Consider the following 22,412-nt stretch of genomic DNA (forward strand, 5'->3'; position numbering starts at 1 on the left):
GATCGTGTGGGCGAAAACCGCACTCCATTTGGAGTCTCCTAGCTCCCTCTAGCTATAAATATGTGCACCCTCCTTCAAATCCGGGTCCCGAAACCCTAGTCCACTCCCTCTCCGCCGTCGGAAAAGTCCGGTCCGGCCGGACAAATCGCAGCAGCCGCCCAGAGCCAATCGGGACGCGCCACGTGCCAAGCCACCGCTCCCACCGCCGCTGGCCCACCGAGCCCATCGCCGGCCGCCGCGGGCCCGTACGCCGCTGCCCGAACCCTTCCCCGCGCCGCTTCGTCCTCCGCCCGCGCCGCCCCGCGCCCACTCTGCCTGGCTGCCGGCGTTGTCCGAGCTCGCCGCCTCCGCGCGCTGCCCGAGCCGCCGCTCCCTCCGTCCGCCGTCCCGCTCCTCCGCCGACGCTGGATCCGGCGAGGTCCGGTCGGCCCCGTCCCGCCGGCGCCTTGACCGACCTCCCCCGAGCTCTCTCCGGCCACCGCGGCGATCTCCGGCGAGAGTCACCGCCGACCTCGGTTCGCGTGCCTAGAACCCTAGATCGAGGTTGATTTTCCCCCCTCTGTTTTCTGCCAAGTCCCGAATTTATCACTTTATGTTGCTCTGTTCATCATGTCATATCTCGTTGCATACTGCTCCGTTTTGCGTGCATGATATATCGAAATGTTCATCACGAGATGCTCTTCATTTTGTTCCATTGTGCCATGCTCGTTTGAGTAAATCTTAAGGCCCAAATCTCTGATGCAAGAGTGCTATATGTTGTTTACTGCTGTTACTTATCAGAACTTGATGTATTGGTATTTTTGTTGCTTTTGATGTGTGCATCTTATGGGCATGAGCTCTACAGGTGTTTTGGTCTATGGAATTCCATCTTTACAGAGGTGTATGCCATGTATTTTTGTGATCTATGTGGTGACTAGCAGAAGCATGCAAACTAGGCTTCGTGATGTTTCTGTTTTCAGGGACTTGGGATTTTGCGGTCTTTTCCTGCTGTTATTTTGATGCCATGTATCCATGTGGCTATAGTGAGATCCATGATTATTTTGAGATATTTCATTAAGGATGTTTTTAACATATGGTTATGCTCTATCCATCCATGCCCCAATTTGCAATTTTGGAGTTCCCTAGCATGTCTCAATCTTGCTCTACTTTTGCTATAAAATGTTCCTCGCAGAATGTTAACATGCTATTCAATTTTGCCAAGGTTGTTGTAGTTGATCCATACATGCTATGAACTTTCTCTTGCCATGGATAGCTTCAAGAAAACATGTATTCTTGCTGTAGGTATGCTTGTTTTATCATGCATTGCTTTGTGATGAGTAAATCGAGCTCGCAAAGATACCTTCATAATTCTGTTAATGCCATGCTCTGTTTTCTGCCATGTCTGGAACCTGTTAACGAAACTTGCTATGTTTACATTGGTGCCATCATATCTTCTGATCCTTTTTGGCTCATGGTCAGTAAGGGACTTTTGTTCTATTCATTTAGTAGATTTATGCCTTGTCTTGTTTTGCTATGATAAGTTCCTGTAGCATGTGTTTGGATTGCTCTGAACATTGGTACCTGATGCTGTTTCAGCCATGTTCAGTATTTTCACCAAGTCTGTGAAGCTGATATCTTTTGCACTTTGGCCTTGCTTGTTTGAACCTGTTATTATGTGATCTAGCCGTAGCTCAGTGTTCATCTTTTGTCAAGCATATCTTGTAGATCACTGCCATTTGCTTTTTTGCTATGTTGGGCTGCTGTAGCATAGTTACTTGATGTATTCTAAGTGGCATCGTGCTGTTAATCGCAGAATTGTGTCATTCTTGTTTTGCTTGCCATTTGCAAACCGTGTATCCGTTTCCGGTGATCTTTATATCGATTTAGACCAAAATCATCTCATCTTTCCAGTGGCATACTTGGTTTGCCATGTTGATGCCTTGTTCATACTTTTTCTTCCGGAGCACGCATATGCATCGCATCACATCTCGCATATCACGCATGTATTGCATCATGTTGCTTGTGCAATTCCCGTGATTGATTGTGGTTCCATTGCTTGTGTTCTTGCTGTGGGTAGAGACGGGAGACGAGTTCGTGAACGAGGAACCTGTTGAGTACGCTTACGAGGATGAAGCTTTCGACAACTCTGAGAACCTTGCAGGCAAGATGACCATACCCTCGAAATCACTTCTATCTTCGCTTTGCTAGTTGTTCGCTCTATTGCTATGCTGCGCTACCTACCACTTGCTATATCATGCCTCCCATATTGCCATGTCAAGCCTCTAACCATCCTTTCCTAGCAAACCGTTGTTTGGCTAAGTTACCGCTTTTGCTCAGCCCTTCTTATAGCGTTGGTAGTTGCAGGTGAAGTTGAAGTTGGTTCCATGTTGGAACATGGATATTTTGGCATATCACAATATCTCTTATTTTATTAATGCATCTATATATTGGTAAAGGGTGGAAGGCTCGGCCTTATGCCTGGTGTTTTGTTCCACTCTTGCCGCCCTAGTTTCCGTCATACCGGTATTATGTTCCTTGAGTTTGCGTTCCTTACGCGGTTGGGTGATTTATGGGACCCCCTTGACAGCTCGCCTTGAATAAAACTCCTCCAGCAAGGCCCAACCTCTGTTTTACCATTTGCCACCTAAGCTTTCTTCCCTCGGGTTTTCGCGAGCTCGAGGGTCATCTTTATTTTCAACCCCCCGGCCAGTGCTCCTCTGAGTGTTGGTCCAATCTGTCAGCCGCCGGTGGCCACCAGGGGCAACTCTGGGCCCACATATCGAAAGTTTGGACAATCCGGTGTGCCCTGAGAACGAGATATGTGCAGCTCCTATCGGGATTTGTCAGCACATCGGGCGGCTTTGCTGGTCTTGTTTTACCATTGTCGAAATGTCTTGTAAACCGGGATTCCGAGACTGATCGGGTCTTCTCGGGAGAAGGTTTATCCTTTGTTGACCGTGAGAGCTTATAATGGGCTAAGTTGGGACACCCCTGCAGGGTATTATCTTTCGAAAGCCATGCCCGCGGTTATGAGGCAGATGGGAATTTGTTAATGTCCGGTTGTAGAGAACGTGACACTTGATTTAATTAAAATACATCAACCGTGTGTGTAACCGTGATGGTCTCTTTTCGGCGGAGTCCAGGAAGTGAACACGGTCCGGGTTATGTATGAACGTAATTAGTTTCAGGATCACTTCTTGATCATTTCTAGCTTCGCGACCGTTGCGTTGCTTCTCTTCTCGCTCTCATTTGTGTATGTTAGCCACCATATGCTTAGTGCTTGCTGCAGCTCCACCTCATTACCCCATCCTTTCCTGTAAGCTTAAATAGTCTTGATCTCGCGGGTGTGAGATTGCTAAGTCCTCGTGACTCACAGATTCTACCAAAACAGTTGCAGGTGCCGACGATACCAGTGCAGGTGACGCAACCGAGCTCTAGTGGGAGTTCGAAGAGGAACGTGGTCTTTACTATGTTTCGTTTCCTGATGATCAGTAGTGGAGCGCAGTTGGGACGATCGGCGATCTAGCTTTTGGGGTTATCTTCCTTTCATTTGGATTTGACCGTAGTCGGTCTATGTGTGGATTTTGGATGATGTATGAATTAATTTATGTATTGTGTGAAGTGGCGATTGTAAGCCAACTCTCTTTATCCCATTCTTGTTCATTACATGGGATTGTGTGAAGATGACCCTTCTTGCGACAATACCTACAATGCGGTTATGCCTCTAAGTCGTGCCTCGACACGTGGGAGATATAGCAGCATCGTGGGCGTTACACTTATCCTCAACGCCGCCGGTGCTGCCGGCCTCCTTGGCGAGCTCCGCCTCCGCCACCCTGGTGGCAATGTAGTCCAGCTCCGCCCGGGTGGTGTCCTGGACGAGCCGCGGCTCGTCGCGGACGTACTTCTCCTCCAAGGTGTCGAAGAATGCCTGCACTTCATCTTCCGGCGGCTCGGCCCAAGTTGGGACGAGGCCGTGCGTGTTGAACTCCGGCATCATGGCGATGATGTAATTTCGACGCGAGTTGTTGCTTAGAGGGACCACCCCCGTCGGCAACTTAAACAAGGGCCCCTTGGCGACCTTGCCGGCCTTCGCGGCAGCCTTCGCGGCCTTGCCGGACCGCTTGACCTGACCGGCGCAGTTCACGTCGAGCAGGAAGAGCCGCTGGAAAAAGTGGGCATGCCCCATCACCGTGAGGTTGTGGTCGAGGCCGGGGCGAAGCCTCATGATGTCCGCCGCATTCGTGAAGAGCCAGGCCGGCCTCCCCTTGTTGTGCAGCGGAGCGATTCGGCGGCGGATGAAATCCGCCTCGATCATCTCAAGGGTGAGCCCGGCCTCGGTGAGGCAAAGAATCCTGGTGGTGGCGACCGTGAGCTTCGCGTCGTCAGCGTCGACATCGCTCCTGTCACTTCGGCGAATCGGCAGCGCCTGGCGAACCTCGCAGAATGCTGGTGGATCCTTCTCCTCAATCCAGCACCACCGGCCCCGCCACTCCTCCCACCTCTCCTTCTGAGCGCCCTCCAGGTATGTCCCCTTGGACCTTGGGATCCAGGCAACACAACCGGAGATGGCGGCCCCCTTTTGGATCCGAGGGAAGAAGTTGTGGCGGAAGAGCGCCGTGTTGGGACGCACCCCGATGAAGCCTTCGTAGAGGTGCGCAAAAAGAGCCATGCACGCCACGGCGTTTGGGGTAAAATCTAGAAGGTGGAAGCCGTAGGTGTGCATGATATCGCTGAAGAAATCAGAGAAGTGGGGGCAGAGGCCGCAAGAAATGTAGTCAACGAAGAACAGGTACAGATTCGGGCCGGCCTCGGTGAAGGCATCAGGGATGACGCGGGTGGCCGGGTGCCCCGTCGTCTCCCCTCCCGTCTTGCACCCCCACAGATGCTTGAAGTAGTCCCGCAGGTGTACCGCGTCGACCGCCCTGGGGAAGTAGACGGATTGCGTCCGCCGCACCGCCAGCTTGCTCTCCGGCGGCTCGCTCGTCCCGGCATCCTTGGCCACTCCCTTACCTCTGTTGGTTTTGGGTGACATGGCGGCTGCGGGGGGCGAGGAATGAAGGGCGGCGAAGACGCGACGGCGGCGAGCAAAGACGAAAGCTTGCGAAGGAAGGAGAAGGGGACGGCGGTTCCGAGATTGAAGAAGACGCAGAGGGTAGATGAGCAGCGCGCCCGCGGTTATTCCTTTTTACGAGCAAGGCACGGGCCGCCTCTTTTCCCATTAACTGCGACGTGATGCATGCGTGCGGAAACCGCCCCACGCATGACCCCCACGTCACACATGAACCTCCACATCGCGCGTTCAACGCGGGTCGTGGGGAAGCGCAGCGAACGAAACAGTTACTACAGTGAAAATCCGCCCCACCTGCCGGCGCACCGTTCTGGGCCTGGCCCAACAACGTGTCGCGCTTATTTGTGGCCCAGACCCAGGGGCTCCTGTCGGTGTACAAAAGTAGGGGATATCCTTTTGAACCCTTTACTTGTGCACGGGCAGTCAGAGCCACGCGCCGCGGCCACATTTAGCAGGGCAGAGGAGGGAAGCCGTAGAGAAGCCAAAGCACAATACAACCAAGGCAACGCCAAGACCAGAAACACAAGAGGGCAAGAGGGCGAGGTAGACTCCCTCGGCAAGATCCTTGCCGGGTCAACCTCCGCAGCCCCGGCAAGAGCCTTGCCGGGGCAGCCTGCCCAATGCTAGCGGAGCAAGCCACCCTTGAGCCCACGGGTTCCAAGTGAACCAACTACATTGGAACCATGGCTCACTAGGCACCTCTGTGATGGCATGCAGATCTTCGTCAACATCATAAACATGTGAAATCAGATGAGGACCAGAAGACAGCGACCCTCGGCGGAATCCTGGCCGAGGAAATCCACAAGACCCCCGGCAAGCGCCTTGCCGGGGACGACTGCAACGCCACGGCAAGACCCTTGTCGGGCCCCCGACAAGACCCTTGCCGAGGGCATCAGCGGGGCCACTGCCAGGCCCGCACCAGCCAAGACTGCACCGCGGTCCCCAAGTAGCTACTAGCTCAACCAGCTGGGCAGGCACCTGCGTGGTGGCATGCAATCCTTCGTGAAGGCTCCACCACCGCGCCAGCCCAACAGCCAGCCAACGTGGTGCCACGACGCCTCGTCAGCTCGGACGCGTCTCAAGGCCAGGCGAGGCGGCGATAGCTGGGACGTGCTTCCTTGCCGTCCCCGATTAAGCAAGGGGGACACGTCGCCAGCGCATTAAATGCGTTTGTCCTACGGTCCCAGAGGGTAGGCTCATCAACTTTAGACCATTCCACCTCCTGTGTGCCACTATGGCAACCCCTTTTGCCTATAAAAGGAGGCCCGAGGCGACCGGGAGAGGGATTTGGGGGCTCTTTTTGGCAAGTTGCACCCCGTAGCTAGCTCAACAACACTCAATACATCCACCAAAGCAGGACTAGGGTATTATGCATCTTCGTGGCCCGAACCTGGGTAAACGACCCGTGTGCTTCCTGTCAGACCTGCTCTTTGCACAACCTCGGGCCCGCCGATCGTAGAAGATATCCCAGTGACCCCATAGGTGTCGTTCCCGCCGACAGACATGATCAACTCGGTGTGATCGATGTGCTAGGGCTAGGGTAAAACCTCATCTCGGTGAGACCGATTGCATGAACTCAGTGCGACCGATTTTAGCAATGAGCAAACGAAAAGTTGGTCAAGCAAACTCGGTGGGACCGATTGCACATTAAGGTGAGACCGAAATAATTACAACAGGCAACAGAGAGTTTGCAAGGCCATCTCGGTGAGACCGAGATCCGTATCGGTGCGACCGAATTGTCTAGGGTTTCTGGCAGTGGCTAGGTCAAATGAACTCAGTGGCGTCGGATAGATCAAATCGGTGGGGCCGAGTTTGACTTCGGGTCTTGGACATATTTGGAAATGAGAAAGTGGTTAAGGGTTTTGGAGCAATATCACTAAGCACTTTGAGCAATTAGACCATTAAGCAACACCTCATCACCTTTTAATAGTATTGGCTTTCCTATGGACTCAATATGATTTTGGATCACTAAAATGAAAAAGAATAGTCTTGAGCTTTTGCCAATCTTTGTCCTTAGCATTTTGAAGGGATTCCATAGCCTTTTGTCCTTGCCACGCCATTGTTGAACTCATCTGAAATATACTAGACAAAAGTATTAGTCCAACAAGAGATATGTTGACATTAATTACCAAATCACCCAGGGAGCACTTGTGCTTTCACATGGATCAAGAGAAAATCCGTGACTACAATGGTCCTCCCTTGCCCGAGAATCTGACCTTTGATAATCAGACTCTATACCACATGCTCACCTATACCATCTGTCCTCTGGCCGAGATGAATTCTAACAATGCTACATCTGATGTTCTTCGAAACACCATTCATGCTATCTCCCAAGGATAAAGTTTAGATGTCGCAGACATGTTTCTGTGCATACTGAAGGACTCTGCTCGGCATCTGGAAACCACCAATGTCTTTGCGCCTTGGATTCAGAAAGTGGTTGATTATGCAATGCACATTGAATACTTGGCAAAAGTCAGTCACAAAAGCTTCATTCCTCTTGTACGTGATACGCTGCGAGTCATGGAATATTTTTATTCGGGAAAAGTTGCAGTCTCAAGCCCTCCAGATTATCACAATACATTCAACAGGCCACAACTACCTCAGTGTGATAGAAAACCAAATACTCAACCTCCTTTCACACCTTTTAGTGATTTTGCATACTCAACAGCTGCTGTTGCAGCATATGGCTGAGGATCGCCGAGAGAAAGAACATCTGGCTGCCGAATTGAATGCCATCAACAACCGTGCGAAAGTTGTGCACATTATTACGGCTGAAAATAAAAAGCTCCTTTGGAAATTGCTTCGAAAGTTCTTGATGCGGAGCATCCCAAGGTCATCCCCATGGACCTACCTACGTATCCCACAACACCACTTGGGCCAATGGCAAGAGCTCGAGCAAAGGCTGTCGAAGATAAGGTGAACTCGCTCCTCTCCAAATTACCACTCCCTACATATGAGACATGGCTACTACCTCAAGCGGAAACCCTATGCGTGATCAGGTACTTGGAGGAAGTCCATGGAGCACCTACACCCAACGGACAAGATGGTGAGGACACCAAGTACAAGGGACAAGAAGAAGAGCTGCCAGGAAATCCCCAGCCATCGGACGGCTGAACCTTGTCGGACGTCTGACGCCTGGAGCATCAGCTAGCACACCATGTCCCAGCCCGTCCATGCTCCAGCGACCGGACGACCGACGTCGGTCGGACGTCCAACACCTCCCAGCGCCCGGACAGCCGAGCTCCGCCGGACCACCGACACCACCAGGCTAGTACGAAAACATCGGAAGTATGGAGATCATCGGACGACCGGTGCCTTTGACGTCCGACCCCGACCGGACGTCCGACCAAAGCACACCCGAGCCAAAACATCGGACTTCCGACACGCACCGGACGTCCAGACCCACATGAGCCATCGAACAATCGGAAGCCGTCGAACATCCGACACCTGTGTGTTGACTTCATGTTGGGCCGAAGCCCAAGTACCCCTTCGCCCTCTTTCTAGGGTCAGCAATGTGATAGCTCATTTGAGAGATGTGACACCCCAAAATTTGGACCTTGTTTTATTAATTAAAATTTTGCCAGGAAATAAAACTTTTCCATTTGTCTAGTTTTGCCCTTTTTGACAATATGGGTTTTTACATCAAGTGAAACTTTCTAAAGGTATTGTTGGACTTATATACTCTCTCTATAAAACAATTCTTATTCAATAGATTTAATTGCAAGATTTATTTTTCCTGAACTTTATTCCTTTAAAGTGAGTTTTCATAAATTTGGAGCCTGTTTTGCACTGCAACCATTTGATAAATGCCTTTAAAAATTCCACCAAAATTTGGGGATGTCATGTGATGTTTCCACATCGCTTTTATGCAAAGATATCTTTTGGTTATTGGAGATTTTGAGTTGTACATCAGCTTTTCAAATCTGGTCCAGTAGTCATTTTTGCACTACAACCTATTTAAATATTCCATTAAAAATTCTTCCAAGTGTTTGGAGATGTCAGTAGATGCATACAATTCAACTTCATGCAAAAACCCAGTGTTGTCCTTTGAAAAATTTGAGTGAATCAACCTCTTTTTCATTCTGGTCCAGTTTGGTGATTTGCACTGCAACCCTATTTTGTTTTGCTCTAGTGACCCCGAGCTTTTTCCAGCTTGTAGCCCTCCCTACCAAACCCTTAAGTCCAGGAGAATGTACTCATTGGAGGATTTTAAGTGCATGCAATGAGACCTTTTTCTTTCTGTCCAAAACTTGCGCTAGCAAGTTTCTAGTTTTGCCTAAATGATCTTGCCATCATCATCTACTTCTAAAGAGACCCTGATCTGGAGATTTTGGCCACTCCAAGAGTTGCCAAAATGCACTTGGCATTCTGTCGAACACTTGGTGTGCACAGTCAGCTTTGGGCATGTTTCCTAGTTTGCACTATGATCTTGTCCAACTGACCCGGCGACCTTGTCCACTGAGCTCCTAACTATCCCTATCCCTACCCTGTTAGTTGCCAGCCTCCCCCTCGCGCTCTAGGCTGCCCTGGCATTTCGTCGAGCATGTCCCGTGCGTGCTCTGGGCACGCCCAGAGCGCACGTTTTGCGCGCGCGCGCACTGAGCCGCCGCGTCGCACTGCCGCCCTCGTCGCGTCCCGTCCCTGGCCCCTGCTCGCCTGCTGAACCGCGCACTAACCTCGCCCACTCTCCACGCCACCTCTGGCGCCCTACAGCGCCGCCCTCAGAGCTTTTGGCGGCACGCCGGCGTCGGCAGCAAGCTCCTGCCATGGTCGGCGCCACCCAAGCGACCCGCGCGCGCCAGCTGCCCCTGTGAACAGCTCGAGCTTATCCCAAAGCCCGTCGGCATGCGCTCGTCGCCGCCACGTCGCCCTGCAGCTACAGCACTGCGGTCGCCGGCGTTCTTATCCTCGGCTACCGCGGGACCGACCTCGAGCGCCTATTTAAGGGATCCCCGAACTCGTTCAAGACCTTAGGCGACCTCAGCCTTTCCCCCTAGTGCTCCCCTAGCAGTGGATTGGCCGGGAGAGGCCATCTTCCCCAACTCTGGCCGGTTCGGCCGCCGCTGCCTTCCGGTGCCATTCGTCGCAACCAGGAGATCTTCCGCCCATCCAACGCCACCAATCGCTTCCTCTTGTCCTAGCGGAGCTGCCCAGCGCCTCAGCCTCGATCGGAGACCACCAGAGCCCGAAACCCACTTCACTCCCGTAGCCCCCTCCGCCGCGGAGCTCGCCGCCGACGACTCCTCCCACCACTGTCGACCCAACGACCACCCAGAGGACCGCCCCGGTCTGGCGGGTCCATCCCTGCCCTCAGGTGCCCTCGAGGAGCCGCCGTTCGTCGCCGGCGATCGCCGGAGTCCCGCTCCCGCCGGGCAGAGAAGAGAAGGGAGAGGGAAGAATGGTCAAACCTGACCAGTGGGCCCTCTGGACCCACTGTAAGTGACCCCCGCGCCACCCACGCTGGCTTAAGTGGTCGCGTAAATGCCAGAGTACGTTTCCTCTGCTTCGAAAGCGTACTCTCCCCCGAAACGTTTTCTTTTTCTGGTTTTTATTAAAAACAGAACTTTGACCAGACTTTGACTGGCTATAACTTTTAAAATAAAACTCCAAATGAGTTGATTCTTTTTCCTACCTCTCTCACATTTCATCTATTTTATTTTAAGATTTATTTCAAAAATATTTGGGACACCTTTTGTTACTGTGTTTGAAATATTTGTTATTTGAATATTTTTTTAAAATAGGAAATGGAGAGAGAAGAAAGCTTTCAAAAAGTGCACCCTTTGCATACTCTTGAAGGCAAGCATTCTGAACTCTGGCATAATATTTTTTTGTGTGGTGTTTTAATACGGTTACAACACCACTTTGACTTGGAGCATGCGTTATTTCTATGTATCGATCAGTCACACACGTGAGTGCATATCGGAGATGTTTTGTTTTTAGTAATTGATACGCTGGTGTTAGGGACCATCCTCGTGAGCTTCTCATGCATACCGTAAGGAAGCCGGGAAAGTCGTGGTCTTGGGTAGACACGAGCTTGTCCCTAGTTCCTCGTTGAGACGAGTATGTCCGGTATGGCATGGTGAGGCTTGATGAGTGGTGAGTTTATCTGTTAATGGAAATATATTGGTTATGCTAACCTTTCGGAGAATACTTGGACCTCCTGAGTTGGCCGTAGGTCGAGTCTTGATTAGTAACTTCCCATACTTGTTTTGTACTACCACTTGTCCCTGCCGCAGGTAGGGTATGGTTCAGTAAGTTGTCAACCCCTTACCAAAGCACACACCGTACAGAGAGGCCATGGTGGAAGATACCGGGTGCATCCGGTAGGCATGCCACCTGGTCCGGGGGCATGGGTGTTTCCGGTTGGGACCGAGAGGGGGGCACCCCTTAGAGCGCGCGAATATAAATTTGATCCCATGCTACGTCGAGGTTGTAGCCTCCCCACTTAGAGTTTTGCTTGGCAGGTGTCGTGGGTGATTCCAGACACCGGTAAGTTAAGATGGCGTGTGCAGGTCAGGCGTGTTTTCAATTAAAAGGCCGTAGGCGGAATTAGTCCCGTTGGACTAAGTAAATCCGTTACTCATGGGTAAAGAGTACACCCTCTGCAGAGGATATATCCATTCGGATAGCCATGTTCATGGGTAAGGACCACAGTCTGAGATGGATCTAGTGACGGTATTCGGATGGAGACACGGCTAGACTGGATCATAGTAACGGTATTCGGATGGAGAAACGGGTAAACTAGAATCTAGGGACGGTCTTTGGATGGAGAAACGGCTAGACTAGACTTTGTTTATGACCTGTGATATGATGATTATGTTTATTATTATCATGGACTAACCATTTACATTATTTGAATTATTGAGTATCCCTGGGACGGTTCTACCTCCCGGATAATTCACTGTGACTATTCCTTTATAAGCCCTTTATGTGGTGTCGCTCAGACGCCCGACTGCGGCATGTTTGTTATTTATTTATCCTTTATAAGCCCTTTATGTGGTGTTGCTCAGACGCCCGACTGCGGCATGTTTGTTTTTTTAATTATTCTTTATAAGCCCTTTATGTGGTGTCGCTCAGACGCCCGACTGCGGCATTGTTAATTTATTTGCAACTTCTCGAGGAGTCATTTCAGACACTCGATCACTACACCCTAGTTTTCTGTATTGCATATTTTACCCGCATGCGTGCATCATGGATTTCGTTTAATTCGTGACAGACGTTATCATCATGAATATTTCAGAGCATGATTATCTCTCGTTATATTATACCCGTGTTCTTAATGTTTGCGAGTACATTCAAACTTACTCCCTGGCTTGTCCCTGGCTATTGTCTTGGCCATATTCCTTGCGTGGAGAAGAGCGTTGCGATGACAGCCCCGGAACCCATGTGAAGGAGATAGTAGCCTCGCGAAGATAGGAGTTATCCTGGTCAGCTGTTCTTGTGGGAAATGGAGTCCCATAGACGCAGATGTACCACAAACCGCTTCCACCATTAACCACTAGAAACCATGTGTTGTACTCCTAGGCCACAAAGGTCTTGTACTACATATTTTGTACCTTGCTTTGAATTGTTGTATCAAGTTGGTGCCTCATCAGCTAACAGTAATCCTGGGGCTGGTGAGCACAAAGGCCATTTTCTGGGAAATTAATATCCCGAAAATCCGGTCGTGACAGACTTGGTATCAGAGCCAGGCTGACCATTGGCTAATCCTATCTTAGCCAGGTCAATAAACCTAGGTTAATCAAACCACCAGAACTGAACCTAGTCTCGGCCAAGCTTCTCGCGTAAGATAGCCCCACAGTGACCCGACGCCTTTCGGCGGACGGTGCCCAACCTATCAGCCTAGTCCGTCGATCACGCGCCCGTGACCGACACCCAACCCGTCTCATTCGCAAGCGTGCGAAGGAAGACTCCATCCCCTTTTCCTATAAAAAGGGCACGCTAGCCTCAACACAGCACAGCACAGCCTCTTTCCCCAAACCAAGCCGCGATGCCTGGCCCCATTGTTCACAATGAGACCACAGCAACCAACCTTGGAGGTTTTGTGACCGTGCTCCCAAACCTCACCTGCCGTGCCTATGCATTAGAAGAGCCCCCAGAATATGTTGTGTACCAAGGACCCATGTACGGTGAGAGCCGTCAGTACTGGGCCACTGTGCACATCTATGGTAGGGGTCTGTCGCCAGAACGCCCCTACAGGTTCACTGGAAGGACAACTTCCTTTGAGCCACAAGCCATCCAACTGGCAGCTCGAGAAGCTATAGTTCAACTCCGGCACTTGTCGCCCAGAGTTAACTGTCGCTCGTTCTACTACTACCCCAGTCGTGACGGGTATGGTAGGCCGCCCCTGGTTGCCAACGGAGATCACGAGACAGATCCTGCACTATTGCATCTGGTGCGCTATGTAAGCGCACTAGAACAACTGTTCGATCAAGTCACCCTTGATCTGATCACAGCTCGTGGAGAACTGGTTCGCCGAGCCACGGCGAGAAGAGAAGTGGAGCCCGACGCCGACAACCCAGTCGTGCTGTTCGAACACCCGATCGATCCCTTGAGGTCTGCCCCAGCCATCAACCAGAGTACTTTGGTGCCCCCAGAAGCGCTTCGTCGCCTTTTGGGAACCCATTCCAATGGGATTGTGGCCAACAACCCCCGCGATGGTCATCACCACTACCCCGACCCTGCAGCCCCCCAACCTCAACCAGCGAATCCTGACGGAGAAACCCATGGAGAAACCTCGGCATCCGCCAGGCCAGCCCACTTAGATATTAACGAAGTAGACTAAGTCACTCGAGTAGTATCGAGCCTTAGTTTTTCTACGCTTTGTAATGGTGTGATCTTGTATCACTTTTATTTAATGCTGTCTGCTTGTGCGCCCCTATTTTTGGAGTGGTAACTATGCATATGTACGCTGGCGTACAGTTGCATATTTTTTTAAATTTCGGGCGCAGCTACCAAGACCAACCCCGACGGCACCCACAGTAATGCGTCACATTTATGTGATGCGTATATCTGTGGCTTTGACCCAAGAACAGGATCGACAACCAGTTACCCTTCACCCCGGTAGATAACCCAGCCCCGATGCTATATAAAGGCCACCTCGTAACCTTGCCGAGTACCCCTCACCTTGTGCGCAGCCCTCGCAGCTATTTCCTTGCCATGCCGACCCCCAGTATTTATCTGAGAACCCCAGACGCAACCCCAGGTAGTTTTGTTAAATTATTGTGGGACTTTACCAGCAGTACCATGAGTGCCACCCATCCACCCCAGTACGAGTTGCTCAAATCGAGGATCACCCATTCCACCTCGAAATATTGGGCAGTGGTGCACATCCCTCCCGCATACCCAAACCAAGACCCAACGGAAGTCTCCTTCATGGGGAAATCCATGCCGACTCCGCATATGGCCATACAAGCTGCTGCGTACGAGGCGCTCGCTCGTCCTCCATTCGCGGTGCCCTATGCCAGCGAGCGAGGATATTATTATTTTCCGAGTCGTGCAGCACTCGGAGAAGTTGCATCTATTTCCGGTGGATGAATTGAGAGAAATCCAGTACTGGCCAACCTTGCCCAGTACGTTATCGCTCAGGAGCGTTTGACTCAGCGAGTAATGGGTTATCTCCAGAGCCTCGCTGATTTAAATCCTCGGATCGCTATTGGCAGACCACTGAGGCCTGACCAGGAGAGGCGCATTCATCGACTGGTCAACCTGCTTCCCCCGATAGAAGAGGAGTGTGCCCCAGTACCAGAGGCGTTTTGTCAGGGCCCTGTCTTTTTGTCGTTTTCTTTGTAAACGTCACCGCTGTGTTTATTGTCCCAGTATTTATTTATGTGTTGTAATTTGTGCGATGGACCCAATTTTTGTTTTCAATTATGTGAACAATTTTACTGTTGTTAATCTTTATTTATCTAATTTTTCTCGCGATAAATTTTTGTAATGAGATTTCTTTCCCCGAGTTGTTGCGGCGTATATATCTTTACGACATAGATTTTTATTCGCGCAACATCATAACAGCAGACTCACAACCACAACCACTCGACCTCGTGCGCTAATTACAAATCCTCGTACACATTTTTGCGCCTAACTGATCACACCCAAGGACACCACAGTCTCAGTAGGAGAGATTTGTGAGTAGTCATTCGGGCGCGAGCTGCCCCAGCACACCGACAGCAGTTAGCCCTCGATGTCGCGCCAAATCCACGTGATCACCGCCACCGCGAAGAGCTAACACTCGAGCGGCAGCATCACGACGATCATCCAGGATCATCGCGCACAGGAGCACGGAGAACCCCAGCAGCACCGCCAAACCTCCACCCACCAGGACCACATACCAGTCCGGCATCGCCTCCGCCATTAGAGCCTCGTCTCGAGCTCCTGCTAATAGCAATGGAGGAGAAGGAAGGAGAAGTAGAAGCGAGGCCAGGTGTGAGGAAGAAGAGAGGAGCACGGCGATTGTTTTATAGCTCGAGATCGGTGTACGGTGGGCGAGGTCCACCAGCGCCACTCGCCGCTCGATCGCCGGTGTTCGGAGGCGAGTCCGCGAGCAGTGCCGACAGTGCACTGGCCCGCGAGGTGAGTGCACGCTGCACCGGCAGCTAGCACGCCGCGCACTACCGCAGTACGGCCTAGATGCCCTACGCGCTAGGCGTCGCCGGTGGAGGAGGTGCGGGAGAGCACGCGAGAAAGAAGAGAGAACCAGAGGTAGAAGAAGAGGCCGACAGTGGGCCCCGGGTCCACCTGTCAGCCAGACAGAGCACTGTGCTCCCGGGTGCAACCAGCGTGTTTTAGTAATTTAGAATTTGTTCTGAATGCCTGTATCCACGTAGAAATATCTCGTTTTCCCCGACCATGGATTCTTCCACGCAGCGCCAGTAGACCACACTGTGGTTTTACACCACTAATTGCCCTCTCACTGTAGCCGCATTTTATTTGCACAGTACAATGTTTTCTTTTGATAAAAGCAATTTTTGTTCAAAAAGGCATTTAACAAATCTCGAGGACGAGATTTTTCTTAAGGGGGGTAGTGTTGTGACACCCCAAAATTTGGACCTTGTTTTATTAATTAAAATTTTGCCAGGAAATAAAACTTTTCCATTTGTCTAGTTTTGCCCTTTTTGACAATATGGGTTTTTACCTCAAGTGAAACTTTCTAAAGGTATTGTTGGACTTATATACTCTCTCTATAAAACAATTCTTATTCAGTAGATTTAATTGCAAGATTTATTTTTCCTGAACTTTATTCCTTTAAAATGAGTTTTCATAAATTTGGAGCCTGTTTTGCACTGCAACCATTTGATAAATGCCTTTAGAAATTCCACCAAAATTTGGGGATGTCATGTGATGTTTCCACATCGCTTTTATGCAATGATATCTTTTGGTTATTGGAGATTTTGAGCTCTACATCAACTTTTCAAATCTGGTCCAGTAGTCATTTTTGCACTACAACCTATTTAAATATACCTTTAAAAATTCTTCCAAGTGTTTGGAGATGTCAGTAGATGCATACAATTCAACTTCATGCAAAAACCCAGTGTTGTCCTTTGAAAAATTTGAGTGAATCAACCTCTTTTTCATTCTGGTCCAGTTTGGTGATTTGCACTGCAACCCTATTTTATTTTGCTCTAGTGACCCTGAGCTTTTTCCTGCTTGTAGCCCTCCCTACCAAACCCTTAAGTCCAGGAGAATGGACTCATTGGAGGATTGTAAGTGCATGCAGTTAGACCTTTTTCTTTCTGTCCAAAACTGTAGTTTTGCAAAACTTGCACTAGCAAGTTTCTGGTTTTGCCCAAATGATCTTGCCATCATCATCTACATCTAAAGAGACCCTGATCTGGAGATTTTGGCCACTCCAAGAGTTGCCAAAATGCACTTGGCATTCTGTCGAACACTTGGTGTGCACAGTCAGCTTTGGGCATGTTTCCTAGTTTGCACTATGATCTTGTCCAACTGACCCAGCGACCTTGTCCACTGAGCTCCTAACTATCCCTATCCCTACCCTGTTAGTTGCCAGCCTCCCCCTCGCGCTCTAGGCTGCCCTGGCATTTCGTCGAGCATGTCCCGTGCGTGCTCTGGGCGCGCCAGAGCGCACGTTTTGCACGCGCGCGCACTGAGCCGCCGCGTCGCACTACCGCCCTCGTCGCGTCCCGTCCCTGGCCCCTGCTCGCCTGCTGAACCGCGCACTAAGCTCGCCCACTCTCCACGCCACCTCTGGCGCCCTACAGCGCCGCCGTCAGAGCTTTTGGCGGCACGCCAGCGTCGGCAGCAAGCTCCTACCAAGGTCGGCGCCGCCCAAGCCACCCGCGCGCGCCAGCTGCCCCTGTGAACAGCTCGAGCTTATCCCAAAGCCCGTCGGCATGCGCTCGTCGCCGCCACGTCGCCCTGCAGCTACAGCACCGCGGTCGCTGGCGTTCTTGTCCTCGGCTACCGCGGGACCGACCTCGAGCGCCTATTTAAGGGATCCCCGAACTCGTTCAAGACCTCAGGCGACCTCAGGCTTTCCCCCTAGTGCTCCCCTAGCAGTGGATTGGCCGGGAGAGGCCATCTTCCCCAACTCCGGCCGGTTCGGCCGTCGCTGCCTTCCGGTGCCATTCGTCGCAACCAGGAGATCTTCCGCCCATCCAACGCCACCAATCGCTTCCTCTTGTCCTGGCGGAGCTGCCCAGCGCCTCAGCCTTGATCGGAGACCACCAGAGCCCGAAACCCACTTCACTCCCGTAGCCCCTCCGCCGCGGAGCTCGCCGCCGACGACTCCTCCCACCACCGTCGACCCAACGACCACCGAGAGGACCGCCCCGGTCTGGCGGGTCCATCCCTGCCCTCAGGTGCCCTCGAGGAGCCGCCGTTCGTCGCCGGCGATCGCCGGAGTCCCGCTCCCGTCGGGCAGAGAAGAGAAGGGAGAGGGAAGAATGGTCAAACCTGACCAGTGGGCCCTCTGGACCCACTGTCAGTGACCCCCGCGCCACCCACGCTGGCTTAAGTGGTCGCGTAAACGCCAGAGTACGTTTCCTCTGCTTCGAAAGCGTACTCTCCCCCGAAACGTTTTCTTTTTGTGGTTTTTATTAAAAACAGAACTTTGACCAGACTTTGACTGGCTATAACTTTTAAAATAAAACTCCAAATGAGTTGATTCTTTTTCCTACCTCTCTCAAATTTCATCTAGTTTATTTTAAGATTTATTTCAAAAATATTTGGGACAACTTTTTGTACTGTGTTTGAAATATTTGTTATTTGAATATTTTTTTAAAATAGGAAATGGAGAGAGCAGAAAGCTTTCAAAAAGTGCACCCTTTGCATACTCTTGAAGGCAAGCATTCTGAACTCTGGCATAATATTTTTTTGTGTGGTGTTTTAATACGGTTACAACACCACTTTGACTTGGAGCATGCGTTATTTCTATGTATCGATCAGTCACACACGTGAGTGCATATCGGAGATGTTTTGTTGTTAGTAATTGATACGCTGGTGTTAGGGACCATCCTCGTGAGCTTCTCATGCATACCGTAAGGAAGCTGGGAAAGTCGTGGTCTTGGGTAGACACGAGCTTGTCCCTAGTTCCTCGTTGAGACGAGTATGTCCGGTATGGCATGGTGAGGCTTGATGAGTGGTGAGTTTATCTGTTAATGGAAATATATTGGTTATGCTAACCTTTCGGAGAATACTTGGACCTCCTGAGTTGGCCGTAGGTTGAGTCTTGATTAGTAACTTCCCCTACTTGTTTTGTACTACCAACTGTCCCTGCCGCAGGTAGGGTATGGTTCAGTAAGTTGTCAACCCCTTACCAAAGCACACACCGTACAGAGAGGCCATGGTGGAAGATACCGGGTGCATCCGGTAGGCATGCCACCTGGTCCGGGGGCATGGGTGTTTCCGGTTGGGACCGAGAGGGGGGGCACCCCTTAGAGCGCGCGAATATAAATTTGATCCCATGCTACGTCGAGGTTGTAGCCTCCCCACTTAGAGTTTTGCTTGGCAGGTGTCGTGGGTGATTCCAGACACTAGTAAGTTAAGCTGGCGTGTGCAGGTCAGGCGTGTTTTCAATTAAAAGGCCGTAGGTGAAATTAGTCCCGATGGACTAAGTAAATCCGTTACTCGTGGGTAAAGAGTACACCCTCTGCAGAGGATATATCCATTCAGATAGCCATGTTCATGGGTAAGGACCACAGTCTGAGATGGATCTAGTGACGGTATTCGGATGGAGACACGGCTAGACTGGATCATAGTAACGGTATTCGGATGGAGAAACGGGTAAACTAGAATCTAGTGACGGTCTTTGGATGGAGAAACGGCTAGACTAGACTTTGTTTATGACCTGTGATATGAGGATTATGTTTATTATTATCATGGACTAACCATTTACATTATTTGAATTATTGAGTATCCCTGGGACGGTTCTACCTCCCGGATAATTCACTGTGACTATTCCTTTATAAGCCCTTTATGTGGTGTCGCTCAGACGCCCGACTGCGGCATGTTTGTTATTTATTTATCCTTTATAAGCCCTTTATGTGGTGTCGCTCAGACGCCCGACTGCGGCATGTTTGTTTTTTTTAATTATTCTTTATAAGCCCTTTATGTGGTGTCGCTCAGACGCCCGACTGCGGCATTGTTAATTTATTTGCAACTTCTCGAGGAGTCATTTCAGACACTCGATCACTACACCCTATTTTTCTGTATTGCCTATTTTACCCGCATGCGTGCATCATGGATTTCGTTTAATTCGTGACAGACGTTATCATCATGAATATTTCAGAGCATGATTATCTCTCATTATATTATACCCGTGTTCTTAATGTTTGCGAGTACATTCAAACGTACTCACTGGCTTGTCCCTGGCTATTGTCTTGGCCAGATTCCTTGCGTGGAGAAGAGCGTTGCGAGGACAGCCCCGGAACCCATGTAAAGGAGATAGTAGGCTCGCAAAGATAGGAGTTATCCTGGTCAGCTGTTCTTGTGGGAAATGGAGTCCCATAGACGCAGATGTACCACAAACCGCTTCCACCATCAACCACTAGAAACCATGTGTTGTACTCCTAGGCCACAAAGGTCTTGTACTACATATTTTGTACCTTGCTTGGAATTCTTGTATCAAGTTGGTGCCTCATCAGCTAACAGTAATCCTGCGGCTGGTGAGCACAAAGGCCATTTTCTGGGAAATTAATATCCCGAAAATCCGGTCGTGACAAGAGATAGAGCATTGCTCATCCACTTGGTTACTTCTCCATTGGAGTTCACGACCTCTTCGGAGAAGATACCCCAAGCGGATTCAAGATCCCTCACGGGAAGACCCCCCTCAAGGCCTCCTCACCCAGATGAACTACTTACCTCTTGTATCGTCCTATGTTGGATTTGTATCGTGTATCTCTTTGTGTTTCGAGGATCTAGCAAATGTGTGACTGAATCTTGTTGGTTTGAGTGTATTTCCTTCACATTTCCCGTCGTGTTCTTCGTGTTCTTCATAGGATTCCCTCCATTTCATGAAAGATCGGACATCTAGGGTTCTACCCTACATCATCTTGGTATCATGAGCCACGTTGATCATGAACTTGGAGCCCCTACCCCTTGTTTTCTAGCTTGATTTTGTTGTGTTCTTCCGCAATTTCGAAAATCCCCACCAAAATTAACCCCAATTTTTTTGTGATTTGTAGGTGTGATGAAGTTTTGTTGGATTTGATCCATGGATTTTCCTTGCCATGAGTGGATCTAGCTTTCCACCATCATCTCCACCATTTCCATCCACAAAATCGCTCGAATTTGACCAATTTTGCCACCTCCACCTCGAATACCCCAGTTCATCTCGTGCCCGAAATCGCCCACGCACCGGACGTCCGACCGTCTCTGCTCGTCCGCGAGTACCGGTCGTCTGACCACCACCGGACGTCCGACGATTCTTGACGAAACTGAAATTTTTTAGTTTGGCCACCACCACCTTTCCACCTACACTTTCGCATACGCAACCCATTTCCACTTCCGCATTCGCACTCCGATAGCCCTTCCGCTTTCCGCTGCCACCATCGCTTACTCAATACGCACTCCGACAAATTTTGACACATTTGCTTTTGAGAATTTGAGTTGTGGTTCATCGTTTCCTAGGGTATTTCGGCTAACTAGGAACGGTTCGACATCGACATCACCGCCGCTCGTCTTCGACACGAACTCGTCATCGACAACAATCATTCTTGCTTACACTTGACAAACCATCAACGGTAACCTCTATATCATCTTGGTATCGTGATATACCATCATTGTACATTCTTGCCAATGCATTGATAACCCCATAGCCCATTCAAACGTACTCACTGGCTTGTCCCTGGCTATTGTCTTGGCCAGATTCCTTGCGTGGAGAAGAGCGTTGCGATGACAGCCCCGGAACCCATGTAAAGGAGATAGTAGCCTCGCAAAGATAGGAGTTATCCTGGTCAGCTGTTCTTGTGGGAAATGGAGTCCCATAGACGCAGATGTACCACAAACCGCTTCCGCCATCAACCACTAGAAACCATGTGTTGTACTCCTAGGCCACAAAGGTCTTGTACTACATATTTTGTACCTTGCTTGGAATTCTTGTATCAAGTTGGTGCCTCATCAGCTAACAGTAATCCTGCGGCTGGTGAGCACAAAGGCCATTTTCTGGGAAATTAATATCCCGAAAATCCGGTCGTGACAAGAGATAGAGCATTGCTCATCCACTTGGTTACTTCTCCATTGGAGTTCACGACCTCTTCGGAGAAGATACCCCAAGCGGATTCAAGATCCCTCACGGGAAGACCCCCCTCAAGGCCTCCTCACCCAGATGAACTACTTACCTCTTGTATCGTCCTATGTTGGATTTGTATCGTGTATCTCTTTGTGTTTCGAGGATCTAGCAAATGTGTGACTGAATCTTGTTGGTTTGAGTGTATTTCCTTCACATTTCCCGTCGTGTTCTTCGTGTTCTTCATAGGATTCCCTCCATTTCATGAAAGATCGGACATCTAGGGTTCTACCCTACATCATCTTGGTATCATGAGCCACGTTGATCATGAACTTGGAGCCCCTACCCCTTGTTTTCTAGCTTGATTTTGTTGTGTTCTTCCCCAATTTCGAAAATCCCCACCAAAATTAACCCCAATTTTTTTTGTGATTTGTAGGTGTGATGAAGTTTTGTTGGATTTGATCCATGGATTTTCCTTGCCATGAGTGGATCTAGCTTTCCACCATCATCTCCACCATTTCCATCCACAAAATCGCTCGAATTTGACCAATTTTGCCACCTCCACCTCGAATACCCCAGTTCATCTCGTGCCCGAAATTGCCCACGCACCGGACGTCCGACCGTCTCTGGTCGTCCGCGAGTACCGGTCGTCTGACCACCACCGGACGTCCGACGATT

The sequence above is a fragment of the Aegilops tauschii genome, chromosome 5 (genome assembly GCF_002575655.3).
Source record: "Aegilops tauschii subsp. strangulata cultivar AL8/78 chromosome 5, Aet v6.0, whole genome shotgun sequence".
Lineage (NCBI taxonomy): Eukaryota > Viridiplantae > Streptophyta > Magnoliopsida > Poales > Poaceae > Aegilops > Aegilops tauschii.